Source organism: Theropithecus gelada, chromosome 1, assembly GCF_003255815.1.
Source record: "Theropithecus gelada isolate Dixy chromosome 1, Tgel_1.0, whole genome shotgun sequence".
NCBI classification, from domain to species: domain Eukaryota; kingdom Metazoa; phylum Chordata; class Mammalia; order Primates; family Cercopithecidae; genus Theropithecus; species Theropithecus gelada.
In genome coordinates, this window is record NC_037668.1 from 139,912,089 (window position 1) to 139,921,594 (window position 9,506).

The 9,506-nt window shown below is 46.0% G+C and overlaps 1 long non-coding RNA gene across 1 annotated transcript in view; it reads right to left on the reverse strand.

The window, feature by feature from the left end:
* The window catches only part of LOC112613922, a 52,530-nt gene extending 43,306 nt beyond the window's left edge, over positions 1-9,224 (reverse strand). Inside the window, exon 1 of the long non-coding RNA XR_003117015.1 lies at positions 8,720-9,224. This is a non-coding gene — a long non-coding RNA (uncharacterized LOC112613922). The remainder of the gene's footprint in view (positions 1-8,719) is intronic.
* Positions 9,225-9,506: the final 282 nt, after the last annotated feature.

Genomic DNA, 9,506 nt, shown 5'->3' on the forward strand with positions numbered 1-9,506 from the left:
TAATCAGAGGACAATGCCCACAGTCACCAAACCTGCAACGTTACTGCACCTGAGTCCATCTTCCCCTTTATTCCTCTGTTAAGGATGGAACGAGCCCCAGCTGCATCATTTATTAGCTCTGTGACATGGAGCAATTGTGAGGGCTTCAGTTAAAGATTGCCCCCACCTTTTTTTTTTTTTTTTTGCGATGGAGTCTCGCTCTGTCTCCAGGATAGAGTGCAGTGGCACGATCTCGGCTCACTGCAACCTCTGCCTCCCAGGTTCAAGCAATTCTCCTGCCTCAGCCTCCCAAGTAGCTGGGACTACAGGCATGTACCACCATGCCCAGCTAATTTTTTATATTTTAGTGGAGACGGGGTTTCACCATGTGGGTCAGGATGGTCTCGATCTCCTGACCTCGTAATCTGCCCGCCTCGGCCTCCCAAAGTACTGGCATGGTCCCCACTTTTTTAATTTTTTATTTTTTATTTTTTTGAGATGGAGTCTCGCTCTGTCTCCCAGGCTGGAGTGCAGTGGCGCGATCTCGGCTCACTGCAAGCTCTGCCTCCTGGGTTCATGCCATTCTCCTGCCTCAGCTTCCCAACTAGCTGGGACTACAGGCGCCCGCTACCACGCCTGGCTAATTTTTTTGTGTTTTTAGTAGAGACAGGTTTCACCATGTTAGTCAGGATGGTCTCGATCTCCTGACCTTGTGATCCGCCCGCCTCGGCCTCCCAAAGTGCTGGGATTACAGACGGGAGTCACTGCGCCTGGCCAAGGATGGTCCCCACTTTTAAATGAGAAGAATAGTACCTACTCTCTAGGGTGGTTGTGGTCATTAAATGAGATGATAGAGCCAAATGCAGTGGCTCATGCATGTAATCCCAGCACTTTGGGAAGTTGAGGCGGAAGGATTGCTTGAACCCAGGAGTCTGAGACCATCCTGGGTAACATGGTGAGACTTCATCTCTAAAAGAAATTTTAAAAATTAGCTGGGCATGGTGGCACACATCTGTAGTCTCTGCTACTTGGGAGACTAAGGTGGGAGGATGTCCGCTTGAGCCCAGGAGGTCGAGGCTGCAGTGAGCCGTGATTGTACCACTGCACTCCAACCTGGACAACTGAGCAAGACTTTGTCTCAAACAAACAAACAAACAAACAAAAAGACATAATGGAAAAGGTACATGGTGCCTGGCACGAGAAACTTTCTTTAATTATTAATATTGCTGTTACTATTCTTATCATTTCTGTCCAAGGCCAGTGCCTTCCATGGTGTCTTGCCTTTTCAGAAACTCCGCTTCTATCAGTTATTCACACTCCCTGTTCCTTCAGCCTTTCTTCTACAGCCTCCTACCCATCACCATATAAACAAATACAATTTACTTTAATTTTTTAAAATGACAATGTAATTAAGAACTTTCCTTGACCTCACCTGCCCCTCCATCTGTCATTCTTTCTCAACTGCAGTCTTTGAAGAGTAGCTCGCATTCATGGTCTCTGTGACGCTGTTTTCCTCCGTTCCTTTCTGCATCCACCCAGCACTTGTTGGAGTCAGACTTAGCAAGGTCACTAAAACCTTCCTGTGGCTTGATCCAGTGACTGCCTTGAGTCTTTTCTTCCTTGACCTCTCAGTAGCTTCCCAAGTTGCTTATTGTTCCTCCTTTGATGTGCTTTTCATCCCTTGACTTCAGGACATCCTGCTCTTTAACTCCTTTCACTCCTACTTTCCCAGTCCCTCCTCCCGGTGTCCTGTGTGGGCTCCTCTCCCTTTGTGAGTTCTTCAGCTTCTGCTCATCCCTAAGTGGCTGTATTCTCTCCTGGTCTAGCCCTCATTTTGTTCTCTTCTTACTCTTCCCTCTCCTCTGGTTCATCCCAGTGATTCTGAGGCTTCCATTATCATCTAAAGCTGGAAATCAGTCATCCAGTGCCGCCAGTCCAGACCTCTCTCCCAGGCTCCAGACACATAAATCCAGCTGTCTGCTGCCATTCCCCATTTACATTCCCCACAGGCCCCTCAACATCCACATGCTCAAAATAAGCTCTTCATCTTCCCCCATAAACTAGTGCTTCCTCCTGTTTCCTATTTCAGTGAACGGCATCTCCCTTGACCCAGTTGCCCACGCTAGAAACTTGAGAGTCTCCCTTTACTTCTTCTTTATCCAATCAATTAACAAGGCCTGTCCATTATCCCGCCTATAAATCTCTCAACTCCATTTGTTTCTTTTCACTTACACAGTCACTACTCTCTTGTAACTGGCCTTCTTGTTTCCAACTCCCTCCCTTCTCCAGGATAAAACACAGAATCTAGGCAGGTTGGGTGAGACTGGAGGGGCAGGCTCTGCTCCCTGTGATCGGCCCTTACTTACCTCTCCAACCTCAGGTCTTTTCTCTTCTTCGTCACCTCCCTTCGCTCCAGCCACACAGCTCCACTTTTACTTTCCAAAAAGCCAGGCTCCTTGTTGTCTTTGGGCCTTTGATTCTGCCACTCACTCTAAATAGATTAATGTTTGCAGCCTTAAGTTTTTGTTACCACTGGGGCCATCCCCCCGACAGCTCCCCTTACTTACCCTACTGTAACATTCCCCACACTGTGCTCCAACTGCCTGTTTGCCTGTCTTCTCATCTAGTCTACAATTAGTCTTCTCATCTAGTCTTCTCATCTAGTCTACAAACTCCTTGATGAAGGGACTCAGCCTCTTTTGTTCACTGCTGAACAAGGCTCTAAGTAGCACCTGGCTCGAGGTAGGTGCTGGACATGTGACTGCTGGGTGAATGAATGGAGGACATGTGATTGCTGGGTAAATGAATGGAGGACATGTGATTGCTGGGTGAATAAACGGAGGACATGTGATTGTTGGGTGAATAAATGGAGGACATGTGATTGCGGGGTGAATAAATGGAGGACAGGTGATTGTGGGGTGAATAAATGGAGGACATGGGATTGTTGGGTGAATGAATGGAGGACATGTGATTGTGGGGTGAATGAATGGAGGACAGGTGATTGTGGGGTGAATAAATGGAGGACACATGATTGTTGGGTGAATAAATGGAGGACACGTGATTGTTGAGTGAATAAATGGAGGACACATGATTGTTGAGTGAATAAATGGACATGTGATTGTTGGGTGAATGAACGGAGGACACATGATTGTTGGGTGAATGAACGGAGGACACATGATTGTTGGGTGAATGAATGGAGGACACGTGACTGTTGGTGAATGAACGGAGGACACGTGATTGCTGGGTGAATGAATGGAGGACACATGATTGTTGGTGAATGAACGGAGGACACGTGATTGCTGGGTGAATGAACGGAGGACACGTGATTGTTGGTGAATGAACGGAGGACACATGATTGCTCGGTGAATGAATGGAGGACACATGATTGCTGGGTGAATGAATGGGCCACTGGTTCTTCTACATATCCATGCAGCCAGTAGAAACCTGGTCCTCAGAGGTTACCGCGTAAGCTTTTTAAGCACCTCTTTTCTGACAGCTCAACACTGACCCACACATTCTTTCCACTGCCAAGCCTCAAACTCTGAGCCAGGGGGTGGAGGAGAAAAGAGGTGGGGTGACCTTCCTTTGGAACAGAACGTGGATTCTGTATTTTCTGAGGTCAAGTCTACCAGCTCCCTCCCTCATTCATTTCTTCTCCACCCCTTAGCATCAATGTATCATCAGTTACCCACCTTGCGTTCCTTTCTGTGTCAGAAGAGGAGGGGTCCCTCCTTCCAGCCAAGGTTAGCCCTTCTATGAGAGCCCTTGGTTCTATGCCTCTTAGGAATCATCATGAACCCATTGTCCCCTTGTCTTCCCGTTTAACAGCATCCTCTCTGTGGTCTCCTTCCTTTCTACAGATACACAAACTGAATGAAGTTTCTTGTCTTGAAAACATCGTGACTTTTTCTTTTCTTTTTCTTTTGATACAGGGTCTCACTCCTGTCACCCAGGCTGGAGTGCAGCAGTGCGATCAAAGCTCACTGCAATCCCTACCTCCTGGGCCCAAGTGATCCTCCTGCTTCAGCCTCCCAAGTAGCTGGGACCATAGGCATGTGCCACCATGCCTGGATAATTATTGCATTTTTTGTAGAGACAGGGTTTCACTATGTTGCCCAGTCTGGTCTTGAACTCCTGGGTTTGAGCGATCCGCCCACCCTCGCCTCCCCAAGTGCTGGGATTACAGGTGTGAGCCACTGCGCCTGGCCAACAAATTATTTTAAAAAGGATTTTCCACTATACTTTCTGCCTCCATTGTTTTCACCCTCTCGCTCTTTCCTCCCGGCTCCCTCTCCTTCCCATCTATATTGAACACGCTTTCTTTAAGGTCACAAATGACTTAGTCCAGCTCATGTTCGAGGCTTGCCCCTACTCTCTACTGACACATATGCCCCAGGTTTCTGCCTCACCTTCCCCATCGTCCAACAACGGTTTATTGAGTACCTGTTCTGTGTGCAGCCCGGTGGTGGGGAAGGAAGAGTTATCAAAAAGTGGCCTCTGAACTCAGAGGTGTGACTAAGACACACAAGCGGAACTCTACTGAACAGTGGATGGCAGAATATTAGGCCAAGTTATGTGGCACAGACTGTGCTTCCCATCAGGGAAGAGAGAGAACAGCCAGGCTGGAACATGCAAAGAAATCTTGAAGCTTAAGGTACAAGCTAAGATAAACTCTATGATGGGTGGGATTTTAGGGAGTGGGAGTGGAGTTGGGAAGCAAGTGCCAGGTTACAGTAAGACAGGGGCAAGGCCTCTACCATCTAAGATTCCTTCAGAGATTTTCTTCACATTAAAATGTAAATGACTGAGAAGGACTAAAAATGTAACCTATTTACGTTGTACTTGCATTTTACATTAAAGACTTCAACTAAGAAGATGCAGTTTTTTTGTTTTTGTTTTTTTTTTTTGAGATGGAGTTTCGCTCTTGTTGCCCAGGCTGGAGTGTAGTGGAGTGATCCTGGCTCACTGCAACCTCCGCCTCCCAGGTTCAAGCGATTCTCCTGCCTCAGCCTCCCAAGTAGCTGGGATTACAGGCATGCGCCACCATGCCCAGCTAATTTTGTATTTTCAGTAGAGACCACCATGTTGGCCTGGCTGGTTTCCAACTCCTGACCTCAGGTGATCCGCCTGCCTCGGCCTCCCAAAAGTGCTGAGATGGTGTGAGCCACTGCACAGGGCCTGCAGTCTTAATGATAGAATTTCAGCCATTTCCTGAGTTAGAAAAGAATATAATAGTAATGAAAAACCAAAAGAAGAGTCATCCCTCTCTCTGTTCAGTTTGCAAGTTTTCCCCTATAAGAATCATGCATGAGGCTGGGCTCGGTGGCTTATGCCTGTAATCCCAGCACTTTGGGAGGCCAAGGAGGGTGGATCACCGGAGGTCAGGAGTTCGAAATCAGTCTGGCCAACAAGATGAAACCCCGTCTCTACTGAAAATACAAAAAATTAGCCGGGCATGGTGGTGCGTGCCTATAATCCCAGCTACTCCAGAGGCTAAGACAGGAGACTCACTTGAATCTGGGAGGCGGAGGTTGCAGTCAGCCAAGGTCGTGCCATTGCTCTCCAGCCTGGGCAACAAAAGCGAAATTCCACCTCAAAAAAAAAAAAAGAAAGAAAGAAAAGAAAAGGAAAAAAGAATCATGCATGAATATAACAGCTCTGCCATGCAAATATTTTCCTTGATATGAGGTCAGAGCCAGGCCTCGGGCACACACAACCACATATCCTCCCAGTAGGCACTTTGCTCTCAGTGTAGGCTTGATACCATCTCTGTTCAGTGTGCTGTTATATTTGAGGTGTTATTTTAATCAAAACTATGTTTTTTTTAAAAAAAGATCCTCTTTTATTTTTTGCAAAATGATTTGCAAGTAATAATAATAGCAGACGCTTAGCTAGTGTATACTGGAGACAGATTCTGCACTAAATGCTTTGCATATAGTTGCCCCCACGTAATCTTTCAAAATAACACTGTGAAGAAGGTTCTTTTATAATCCCCACTTACACATGAGGAAACTGAGGCAGCTGGGTTAAATAACTTGCTGGGAAGTTAGGGAGTTAGGATTCCACTCAGGAAGTGGGGGCAGGGTGGGCAGTTATATGGCTTCCCTCTTGCAGGAAGTTCTCATTGACCTGCCGGCTTCCCATGCTACTGACAGTGGCTTCTGAGCTCCTGAAGCTTCAGAAATGTTTACATTCTATTAGTGTAATGATAGTTTGTGGTATCTAACCCATAGCAGTGTTTCTCAAACTGTGCGAAGGACTGATTTGATTTTTTTTTTTTTTTTTGAGACAGAATCTCACTCTGTGACCCAGGCTGGAGTGCAGTGGCCTGATCTCGGCTCACTGCAGGCTCCACCTCCCGGGTTCACACCATTCGCCTGCCTCAGCCTCCCGAATAACTGGGACCACAGGTGCCCGCCACCATGCCCTGCTAATTTTTTGTGTTTTTAGTAGAGATGGAGTTTCACCGTGTTAGTCAGGATGGTCTCAATCTCCTGACCTTGTGATCCGCCCACCTTGGCCTCCCAAAGTGCTGGGATTACAGTTATGAGCCACCGCACCCAGCCAATTTGATTTTATTTTTAAAAATTTCTGGGGGCCGGGCACGGTGGTTCATGCCTGTAATCCCAGCACTTTGAGAGGCCTAAGTGGGTAAATCACCTGAGGTCAGGAGTCCAAGACCAGCCTGGCCAACATGGTGAAACTCCATCTCTACTAAAATACAAAAATTATCTGGGTGCGGTGGCAGGCGTCTGTAATCCCAGCTACTCAGGAGGCTGAGGCAGGAGAATTGCTTGAACCCGGCAGGTGGAGGTTGCAGTGAGCTCGGATCGTGCTATTGCACTCCAGCCTGGGCAACAAGGGCAAAACTCCATCTAAAAAAAAAAAAAATTTTTTTGGCTAGGCACAAAGGCTTACACTTGTAAATCCAGCATTTTGGGAGGCTGAGATGGGAGGATCCCTTTAGCCCAGGAGTTCAAGACTAGCCTGGGAAACATGAGACCCCCATCTCTTAAAAAAAAGAAAAAAGAATTAGCTGGGTATGGTGGCTCACACCTATAGTCCCAGCTGCTATTCAGAAGGCTGAGGCAAGAGGATCACTTGAGCCCAGGAATTCAAGGTTGCAGTGAGCTTTGATCGTGCCACTGCACCCCAGCCTGGGTGACAGAGCAGGACCCTGTCTCAAAAAAGAAAAAAAATGTCCTAATCATTGCATACAAACAATTTGATAATTGTTATGAGTTTCTAAATCCTTTCAATTTCTGTACTTATCTTGTTCCACATGAATAGTGAACAGTTTGCAGGCCAACACCAGTTCAAGGATAGTATTTTGATGGGCACCAATATGTGGTATCAACAAAGCAGCTTCATACTTTTAAATTTTCATTTCATTCATTCAATATACATTTTTTAAGTGCTTACTACATAGCAGGCACCCAACTAGGTGCTACAAATCAAGTAGGAAAAAAGAACAAGGGGGCCTTCATGAAGTTAACATTCTAGCAGGAAAAGCAGAGTTGAAACAATTAACTGAAAATTAATTAATTTTTATAATTAATTATAAAAATAAATACCACTGGGAGTGGTGGCTCACCCCTGTAATCCCAGCACTTTGGGAGGCCAAGGGAGGTGGATCACCTGACGTCAGGAGTTCAAGACCAGCCTGGCCAACATGGTGAAACCCCATCTCTACTAAAAATACAAAAAAATTAGCTGGGCGTGGTGGTGGGCGCCTGTAATCCCAGCTACTGGGGAGGCTGAGGTAGATAATTGCTTGAACCCAGGAGGCAGAGGTTGCAGTGAGCCGAGATTGTGCCACTGCACTCCAGCCTGGGCAACAAAAGCGAAACTCCATCTCAAAAATAAAATCAAATAAATAAAAAGTAAAAATTAATGCTAAGGAGAAGATCAGACTACTCAGCGCTCCTATTGGGGTCCCCAAAGCTAGGCTGATGGGTACGGGAATGCTTCTCTAAGGAATCCTTCATCTTAGAGCTGAAGATTGAGCAGGGGCTGCAAGGCCCCAAATGGGGAAAGAGGGTTCTAGGGAGAAGGAGGGACAGAGAGAGAGCCCTGGAGCAGAGAGACACACAGGAGGCTGCTGAAATAGTGTCCTGCAGGTCTGTAGAGCCCATGCCAAGGACAGTGCATTTTATGTCAAGAGCCATGGAAATCTCCTGAAGGGTTTTAAGCTGGGGCTGGGCAAAATGGTCAGATTTGCCTTTTAAAAGTCACACTTACACTTTCCCAGTAATTTAAACACAACAGATTTTCATAATAATTGTAACAGGGAACTAACAATTCATTACAGAGATTTTCACATATGAACAAAAAGTTTGGGACTGCTATCCTATTGAAAGAGTTATTTGTGATTCCCATGGCTCTACAAACACATGATGTAGACAGTCACTTACATCTCCAAAGAGGTCGCTATGCTTCTTCTGCCTCCTCCTCTCAGTCCCTACCATCCTCTAAGTAACATCTTAAGAAGAGTGGCTGTGTGAGGTATGTGACCAAACTCCACCCACTCCTCTTCTTTTGCACTAACAGAACCACAATTTAGTTCAAGCAGCAATATTCCCAGGAAAAACTCATTTTTAGCCCTATTAAAAATGACCATGTGACACAGTTCTGGCCAATGGGAAGACAGCAGAAATCTGCTGAGGATTCAGGGAAACCTTTTGCTTTCCAGATGAAAGGAGGCTGTCTGACTAATACAGTTCTGTCCCCTTCTTCCTACCTTAAAAATCAATCGTGAGTCCCAGAGGTGCTGCAGCCATCTTACCACCATAAGGCAACAAGCACAAAGATGAAAATCCAACAAGGTAAGGTTGATGGGACAGAAAGAAACTGAGTCCTTGAGGATTAGGCCTGGACTGTCCACTTCTGTTCTTCTTGTTACATGAGAAAAATAAACCCCTATAGGCTGAAGCTGCTGTAAGTCTGGTTTTCTGATGCTTCAAGTTGAAAGTAAGTGAGCTTCCCAATTGGAAATGGATGGTCCACAAAATCAGATCAACTTGCATAGCACAGTCTTCTCCCTGCTGTGGCCATTCCCATCTTTGAACATCTAGATATTTCAAAGAAAAAGACTTTTCTATTATTTCTGACATCGCTTCGCCCTTCTCACCAGGAACTGTAATGGGATAAGCAGGCTCTGTCATGGGTCCTTTGTTTCCTAAAAGGGGAAGGCCGGCGACGAGCCTTCGTGGAAAATGCTGATATACTACACCACATCAGAATGTGCTGTTCTCATTTATTTTTTAATACAAACCCATCTTTGCATGTGGGCACTGGCAAAGAGTTGATGGTTACGAAATGTTGGGCGACAGTGGTAATATGGGAGGTGACACACAGCAAAGGAATCTCATCTTCAAATTACACAGAACACAAAACCATTGTGGTTCATGACATATCTCCCACATTCTTTCCATATTTATCCAGCAGAGCTCCAGTGAATTGGATGGTGCCTTCTGTTTGTTTAGTGAGTGTGTAAAACTCCTGGACAGGGTTGTGTGAAGCAATGT